General features: G+C 38.1%; 1 pseudogene; it reads left to right on the forward strand.

Annotated features, from left to right (window-relative positions):
• The first annotated feature begins 459 nt into the window (after positions 1–459).
• On the forward strand, positions 460–826 carry LOC111554625 (annotated as a pseudogene).
• The last annotated feature ends 9061 nt before the right edge of the window (positions 827–9887 follow it).

Below are 9887 nucleotides of genomic sequence, written 5' to 3' on the forward strand. Positions count from 1 at the left end.
GCGATTCTCCTGCCTCAGCCTCCTGAGTAGCTGGAATTACAGGCGCCCGCCGCCATGCCTGGCTAAATTTTTTTGTATTTTTAGTAGAAACGGGGTTTCACCATGTTGGCCAGGCTAGTCTTGAACTTCTGACCTCGTGATCCGCCCACCTCGGCCTCCAAAAGTGCTGGGATTACAAGCGTGAGCCACTGCACACGGCCAACTTTAGTCATTTTTAAGTGTATAATTCACTGGCATCAAGTGCACTCATGTTGTTGTGCAGCCATCACTGCTATCCGTCTCCAGAAGTTTTTCATCATCCCAAACTGAAACTCTGTACCCACTAAATAGTAACTCCAAGTCCTCCCCTCCCCTCGGCTCCTGATAACCACTATTCCACTGGCTGTCTATGAATTTGGCAACTCTACACACCTCATATAAGTGGAATCATACAATATTCCTCATTTTGTATGGGGTATATCCATCAACCACGCCTGGCTGATGGTGGTGGAGGAACGGTGAGTTGACTGTGTGAACTCTGACAACAGTGGCTGGACCGAAATCTGCCGGGAAGCGTGGGTCTCCTCTAGCTTATTTGGTGTCCCCAGAGCTGTCCGGGGATTTGGTCTTGCCCAATTCAAAAAGCAACGTGACCAAGACTATGAAGGGTTTTGAATATACCTTGACGAAGCTGCAAGGCGAGGCCCCTTTCAAAACACTTGTTGAGACAGCCAAGGAAGGCAAGGAGAATGCAAAGGAGACGGCACTGGCAGCTGCAGAGAAGGCCAAGGACCTCACCAGCAAGGCGGCCACCAAGAAGCAGCAGCAGCAGCATCAGTTTGTGTAGCCAGCCCACTACCACCACAGCACCCCACAGACAGTTGGCTTAGCTAGCCCCTCTGCCCTCCCTCCATTGTACCTTATCATTAAAAATCAACTTCCGGCCGGGCGCGGTGGCTCACGCCTGTAGTCCTGGCACTTTGGGAGACCGAGACGGGCGGATCACGAGGTCAGGAGATCGAGACCATCCTGGCTAACACGGTGAAACCTCGAATCTACTAAAAATACAAAAAAAATTAGCAGGGCTTGGTGGCGGGCGCCTGTAGTCCCAGCTACTCCACTCGGGAGGCTGAGGCAGGAGAATGGCGGCAACCCGGGAGGTGGAGCTTGCAGTGAGCCGAGATCGCACCACTGCACTCCAGCCTGGGCGACAGGGCGAGACTCCGTCAAAAAAAAAAAAAAAATCAACTTACAGCCCTATCTACTGTCTGGGCGGTGGGTTGTGGGGAATCCAGTTTGACATCTGCGGTACACCAGGCACGTGATCCACGATTGGGCAGCTGAGGATCGAGGCACACAGGGGTGGTGACTTGCCCTGGGATCCAGGTAGCCTGCAGGTGGACTGGCAGTAAGTGCTAGACTGTAAGCTCCACGAGGGCAGGGCTCTTGGTTTTGTTCTCTGATGTGTCTCAATATCTAGCACATAATAGGCACTCAATAAATACTTGTTGAATTCAAAAAAAATAAATATCTGTTGAAGTCTCTACTTTGAGTTATTTTTGTTTATATACTCAGAAGTAGGACTGCTAGATCATATAATTCTGTTTAATTTTTTATGGAACCACCATACTTCAACATGAATATTTTTGTAGGATTAATGCAGCAAAGCTTAAATGCAAGTAATCATTATCCTCACTGCTGGTTTTAGTAGAATAATTAAAACAAAATTCACACACACTGTTTAATAACTTATTCATGGCCAGGCACAGTGACTCACGCCTATAAAATCCTAGCACTTTAGGAGGCTGAGGCGGGTGGATTGCCTGAGCTCAGGAGTTCAAGACCACCCTAGGCAACACGGTGAAACCCCGTCTCTACTAAAATGCAAGAAAAAAAAAATTAGATGGGCGTGGCAGCTTGTGCCTGCAATACCAGCTACTTGGGAGGCTGAGACAGGAGAATCACTTGAACCCGGGAGGTGGAGGTTGCAGTGAGCCGAGATTGCACCATTGCACTGCAGCCTGGGTGACAGAGCAAGAGACTGTGTCTCAGAATAAATAAATAAATTAATTAATTAATTAATAATAAATTTTAAAAATAACTTATTTGGTGGAGTATGTATCTTGCACAAGTTCCGTTGTTTCCAGTCCAGGATGTCTATAGCCATATGTGCTCTTCTCTCTGGAAGCCGTCCATTGATTTTTCTTGGTGATTTATGGCCTCTGATTCTTAATTATTAACTGTATTTTGATGGCAAAAATCCAAAAGCAGAAGAATTATCTACTGTGAAATTTGTTCATCAGAATTTAGGTTCGCATTTTCCTTTGCCTGCACTTTTTACTTATTTCCTTATACAAGTCAGAAATAAATGGCAGTTATGATCATAATCTGTTAACTTTTGATTTTGGTAGTTTATTTTGCAGTATTTTTCTATCCACATTTGTAAGGAAACAACTTACTTAAAGGGTTGGAGGTCTTTTTTCCTTCTTTGATTATAGTACTGTCAATTGTGTTTTCATTTGGTTTTATGAGTCTTTTAATGTAAAAATACAAACATTGCCCATTATAAAGGTTTTTCAAAATCCTTCCAGATCAAAAGCCTAGCCCAAGTATTCAATATCCAGTACAGGTATGCATTTGTGAGAAACAACTTTTGACCTCAAAGTTTTTATAGGAATCAAATGCCAGACAAGCTGTTTTGTCTGTCTCATTAATAGCAAAACTGTGGTTTGCTTTATAATAATGTCAGTGGGATTTATAATAATGTCAGAGATATGGGGTGACAAAGGATTAAAATAAAATTCAGTGAAGCTTTTTCCCTAACATTTTATTTATGCATAAAACTGAAACCCAGTAATGACCCATATTTCTGTATTTACCTAATTCTGAAAATATAGCATTGCATGTTGTGAAAGTATAATAAAATTAGGAATAATATTCTTATTCTGGGGCCATGATGGTATATTGCTTCAAATTTGAAATCTGCTTAAGTTTCTCAGCTGCATAGCCTTAAATCAACTCAGATCTTTAATTGTGTAAGTTCATTTATTCTGAATCAAATGTAATTTCCCTTTTAGGGAGGGATTGCCTTTAAAAGCCTCATTAATAAAATCCTAATGAGGTATCTTGGACATTGTAGAATACTGGTGTCATTTTTATGAGTTTAGAACAAAAGGATACAAAATATACAGATAAGATTACCTATCAAATACATGAAGGCAAAATGTTCCTGACAAAGTCAGAACATTCTAAAATAGTTGAAAACGTTTCCAGTGCCTTCAAAAAACACCAAAGCAATTATTGCTGATATCTTATGAACCAAAGGTCTTGTTTTTTCATCATGACCTGAGTTCAGCCGGCACACTTTTGGAAAAAGAAATTGGCACTCCTTGTTGGATTGAGAACCTAGATGACCTTATGCCTCTAACGTAGAGGATATAAATGGTCTATTTGTGAAATTATGCAAATACGCAAATACAATGAATGCCAATGTATAAAATGAAAGGGCTAGTTGAATAAATGTAAATATAAAAACAGTAACAGGGACTCAAGGTCTGTAATAAATTAAGGCTGCGACTAAAATAGAAATCAGATTGTGGATAAATAATCATTGTAATAATGGCAGAACTTGAGCCCAACAACAAAATTTTACATAAGGTTATCAGCTGGCATCAAATGGAGGATCAGTGATAATGGGGAGGATAAGAAGAGTATACAAATTTTAGAGGCTGTTAAAATTGTCAAAGGTCAAAATAGTTTTTTAAATGTAGTGACAAATCCATTCTCTAGCTAGGCTCACACATCATCTTGTGCCCATTGCACAATTTCAAATTAGCATTTTACTATGCGCTGACATCTGAAATATTAATAGACAAAAATCAGAATAATTGATCTGCAAAGAATCTCAAGAAATTATACCTGGTCTGCCCCCCAAACAAGAGAACACCTAAGCCATTTAAGATAAAATATGAATTCTCTAATTTATAAATCTTCAGGAAAATTGCTGCTGCTTTTCTTTCTGCTGGTACATTTATCTGTCTGGCTTTGTGACCTCCAAGTTCAGAGCATAAAGTACAACCTTGTTTAAATTACATCTTTCTCTTTTCTTTATTTGGTCCTCAAAACTGCTGAGTTGATTTTAATATTAAAACAAACAAACAAAAATCTTACACCTAGCTTGTAACTCTGCATGACAAATTCCAGCGCAGGTGTTTTCTGATCCAGTGAGAAGTTCTTGAAAAATGAGAAGAAAGAGAGGTTTAATTGTAACATGGATACATTTTGGACTGGATGCCAGCCACTTGAATAAGGTATGTGCGTTTAAGCATAAAAACTGACTGTATTTTCCTTTTCTTATTTGAACATGCAAAACCTTTTATTTTCATAATCAAGGACAAATGTATTTCATACTTTGGACTTAAACCAAAACTCAGAAGGAGGATGAAAGAGCATTACCCATGCAAGCAATAGATTTGAGGCAAGTTTTAATTGAAAAGAAAAATCCCACCATCTAGTCATTTTTAGAGCATGAGTTGCATTCACCACACAAATCCTTCATTATTCATACATAGCAGTATGTATTTAATGATTAAGTCTCTAAGGATTTATTTGATAGAATAATCTAAATTTCTTTTTTTAAAGGGCAAATGAAATGTGGTTTTTAATTCTTTAAAGAACAAGTTACAAAGCATGTAAAAATACAACACAGGCTCTTGGTTTTTAAAACTGTGTCTACAATTTGCCTATCCATTCGTTTGCTCATCTGGATATCAGTAGCATACAGACTTGATCTACTAATGGCTAATTATGCAGTTGTTTATCAGCTCATTTGAAACATTTTGAGATTCAGTCTAGCTCAGCAAATTACTGTGCTTAAGGCAGTTCTACATTCTAGAAAATTATAATATCCCCAGAAGGCAAAGAATTAATAATAAAAATCCTCTTTTGTAAAAGATTATCATTGCAGAGCAAATGGAGCAGATCTTTCTTATCCTACTGCATTTAATATTCTCATTTTTCCCCTGAAACTTTGATGGAGAGGCAATGAGAATATCTCTGTTTTATTAACTTATTAAGAGGCACATTTATAGAACTCGTGCACTGTATTGATTCCTCAAGTTGCACTGCTGCTAAGAGCCAATAATCACAGAAAAGTCAGATGATTCCATTTCTTATCCCAGAATGTTTCTGATACTCAATAGAGCCCAAATTTTCACCCAATTCAGAAAGCCCAGTTTTTTTACTTCTCTCAGCCTCAATTTATTCATCTGTAAAATAGGTATAATAACAAAAGGCAGCCTCTGGATGTTGTGAGAATGAGATAATGCAGTCAATAGACCTAATACAATGCCTGTAGATATTAAATATCATTAGTTTTTGTCATTATTATGGTTATCATCATCATTACCTCTTGTGGTTCAGGATTCAAATAAAGATACATGCACTTAAGTAGCCATTTGCCTATGTAGTTATGTAACTTCTTCTGTAAATGTTTTCATGTCAGCTGAAAGTTTAAAATGAACTTACTGTAAGCCCCAGCACTATTTAGCCCAAAACTGTCTTTCCAAGCTAATATCAAATCAGCCAGAATAGGCGGGCTACTAGTATGCAACTGGGATAAATTGCATACACCCTAGTTTGGAATTATCCAACCTCATAGCAGCTGGGCTTGATAACATGGTATTTTAAAGGCACTTGGTGCCTCTTCTATTGAACTGTGTCAAAGAGTTTTGAACTTTTTCTTCGTGACTCAGATTTTGTAGTAGATTTTACCAACTTCATTAGCATTACATTGCATCATTGCATCATATTTTAAGAAGAAAAAAAGTCTTTAAAAACTATCCAGATGCCTTAGCTAGAATATATGAGACTATTTGCTTTATGGCATTATTTGCATAGAGTATATGTATCATTTCATTTATTTGTCAACCAGGACTACTTTTTCACTTCCTAGTAAGATTTGGTGTGCTACCATTAGCTTATAAATATGGCAGGGTGTGGTGGCTCACGCCTGTAATCCCAGCACTTTGGGAGGCCGAGGCAGGTGGATCATTTGAGGTCAGGAGTTCGAGACCTGCCTGGCCAAAATGGTAAAACCCCATCTCTACTAAAAATACAAAAATTAGCTGGAGATGGTTGCTTGAACCCAGGAGGCACAGGCTGCAATGAACCAAGATCGCGCCACCTGGGCAGCAGAGCGAGACTCTGTCTCAAATAAATAAATATACAAATATGGCTGAAGCCCTGTGTTTTTATTTTAAACATGCTGCATCTTCTGTATATTAAAGGAGTGCGATTAGTGCTAATTGGAAGCCAGTCCGAACGCTAAACTTTGGGGCTAACGGTGGCTTAACTTCCCCTTGCAATTCGTGGCTTCGAAACATCTCTGCCTCTCTTGATTCAGTAAAACAACCAGTGTTGCAAGGCATTTCAACTTGGTGAACAACAGGAAGGCTATGACACTTTCTTTGCCCCCAAAATGTGAAAAGCAAATTATGTAATCACTAGGAACTAACTATATCAGGTAGTTTTTTTTTATTGCACTTCATATCCACTGCCTGACTTTTTCCTATTTCAAAATGTGCAATCAATTTTTCCTGAATTTGAAAACTCCTAAGAATAGGCCCTTCTTTATTGTTCTCCAAATTTTCCTAGGGCAAATGAAGTCCATTACAGGGGGTTACATATGTAGAAGAGTAAAATGGGATCAGACAAATTAAAATTTCATGTAAGGCTCAGAAGCTAACAGCTGTAGAAGTTGAGACCTGCTGGAAAGCAGTGACTCCGAAATAAATTCTTACTCTGTAGACGAATAGGACTTCAGCATGCTAGAGGAGAATGTTTTGAGCTCCTTCCAACACTAGAAACTGTTCAAATGGGTTATTTTTACTCTACTTATTATAGAGGTGGTTTAGAAAAAGCTAACCTGCAAGGGGCAAAGTGTCTTTCACCAAAGGTTTCCAGAATCTCAATCAAACCCATTACCATGGGCCGTGAAAGCACCACCTTTTCATCACTACCAGCACAGCTGTGGTCGTGCTGTTGTTATTGTTGCATCTCTCTGTTCAGCTTTTTATAATTATCATAATTCACCCTAATGTTATGTGATTAGCAGCCTCTGTTGTGGTGAGAATTAAACACCACTCACATAGCGTCTGTGACCTTTCACCCCTTGTGGAGTCGGCCAGGGCTGCATTGGCTGGCAGACAAAGTGCAGAAACCCACAGAGTGCCACCTGCACTCTCTCAGGCTGGGGGATAAATGGAAAATTTTACCTTCCAACTGTATGTGTTGCTCTCCAGGCAGCCATATTATGAAAGTTCAATTCCTCTACCTCCCTGTAAAAACTAATTTATTCTCATCCTAGGAAGATTTTTAAAGGATTTGGTAAAGTATTGCTTTAGTGCATTGATACAGAAGGCAAAGTGACTCTGTTAATAGAAAGATAACAGTTATTTAATTTTATTTGCAACATCATTAGATTAATTGTATGTTGGACATTCAAAGAAGAGATTTGGAGAATTTGATGCCTCTTTGTTTTAGACTGAAGTCAGTACACATGTGACAAGACCACTGAATGAGAACAGTTGGCAAGAATGTACAAATAACTAACCATCCTCTTTATCTAATGAAATATGTTTTCTTCCATGCTAGTGTCCTAAGTTTTGTGGAACATCGTTAATCATAAATACTACAGGAATCTGTTATTTAATTTCACCTTTCAGATCACAGCAGCAATTAGCCAAAATTAGAAAATAATTTTCCTGCAACTAATATAAGATGAAAAGTAGTAAAGAGCGAATTTAAAAATATACAAAAAAATAGGCATTTATAGAATGTTGCTATGTACCATTTCTATACTTTTGACAAGATTGACAATATGTAGCATGATGAGTTAAATTTTCTTTAGCCAAGTACAAAAATCTCTGCATTTTTTCTAATTACCACTTCCTACAAGTCAGCGCAAAGAGGAATAGACTCACTTGGTTCAGCTCAATTTCCACAGCTTGACAGGCATTGATATCAAAATTAATTCTAAGATGAAACTTCATAAAAGAAAATCCTATTTGACAAAAAGAACTATTGGGCTTGAATCAGAGTTGCATTTGCATATTGTGAAGTCCCTTTTCTATTGTATATGAAATAATGCCTAAGGAGAGATTGAATATCCAGAGAGAGTTCATTTGAGGTATCCTGATAGTATCTGCCATATGCAAGTAAAACAGAAGACGTTTTTATGACATCTTCAGAACTGGAAGATTGAATTACAGTTTTAGTAATCATCAGTTCCCCTTCTCCACTGTCACTTTTTGCTAATATATTGCATAGAAAAGACTTATGGTACTGGTTTTATAAGCTTGCAATAAAAATATAACAACTGTTGTATTAAATTATTTAAGTTGTAAACCATTGTGAAAAAGGAGAAAAAGTTTTATCGACGTGGAGGCTGAAAAACTGATTATGATGGAGAGCAAAATGTATTGTGCTGATGACTCCCAAGTTTTTCCCTGGTTTAGCATATTGTAAATCTTCAGGGTGTCTTTCAAATCAAGGTCTGGGTATGAGAAGTTCTTTTACTTATTGATTATTTAGAACGGGCCAGTGGCAAGAAAAAAATGGTACCTGTGTATTTCCAGGTTACCGATTTATTTTAGCAGAGTTATAAATGCAAACAAACTAAGAAAAAAAGAGGTAATATAGACTTCAGTAAATGTTTCTTTTTGATGAAAAGAAACCTAGTAAATATGAAAGAACTACATCTCCCCAGGGAAATTTAGACCCTAGAGATTGTCTAATGTTTCTAGAAATATTTTTTTCTTACCTTATATTGGCTTTATGGGCACTTACTACCTCTACTATTTAGCAGACTACCATTCTGCTACTGTGTGCAAAGATTCTAGGCTAAGATGTTTTCTCCTCTCCAGGCGCCCTCCATATTCACTCCTTTGGAGAGTCTACCCTTCCACGTCAGACTTCTTCCAAAACTTTCTGTTAATCAGTGCCTCCTTTCCCTTGCATTTCTAGTCCACACTGAGAATCTTGGTGCATTCTCTGCCTTGCTCAGAATGTCAGCATTCCATATTTATGCACTGACACGCTTCCTCAGTGCCCCCAGGATTGCTGGACACTGAAACATGGTTCATATCAGGCTCTACCCACCTCCCCCCTACACACACACACACCTTGGCCACCCAGAAGAAAAAAGGAATTTCCTTGACTAAATAATCAGATTTTATTTATCTAAAGGAAATTAGAATAGGGAGACACGTATTTCTACCTGGTAAATCGAATCACCCAAGGGATGCACACTAACTGGGGATTAGTCCCTTCTTTAGCGTTATCCAAGACAATAAATCAGACACTCTTACTTGATGCTGTAAATGATTTCTCCCTCTCACCGAGACTCAATAGCAGCAAGCTGGACATATTCCCACTTTGATGGCAGTAATATTACTAATAACGTAACTTATAGGTGTCAAGAACTGTATGTTATTTAATCCTCGCAACATCCAAAAAATAGCATTATTCTGATTTTACAGATGAAGCTATTTAATTCTTGTCCAAAATCACATAACTAAAAAGTATTAAAAATTAGAATTCAAATTAAGCACAGGGCACTTGAGGGCTTACCAACTCTACTATTACATACATAATGATTCCATCTCTAAGTCACCATCACTGAAAGGAAAGAATAGGTAGGGTAAGAAAGAAGTGTGGAACACCTCATGTTCCTCTCTGGATTCTCCCATGCATTCATTTGTCACACAATTCTTGAGTGCAGGTAATATATCAGATTCTATCCTTGTTCTGTAAAGATAAATAATCTATAGTCATTGCCTTTATTAGTCATTGGAGAGGAAAATCGGTGAATGAAGTTCACTATGATGATGTAATTGAAATGTATACAA

Source organism: Piliocolobus tephrosceles, chromosome 6, assembly GCF_002776525.5.
Source record: "Piliocolobus tephrosceles isolate RC106 chromosome 6, ASM277652v3, whole genome shotgun sequence".
NCBI lineage: Eukaryota > Metazoa > Chordata > Mammalia > Primates > Cercopithecidae > Piliocolobus > Piliocolobus tephrosceles.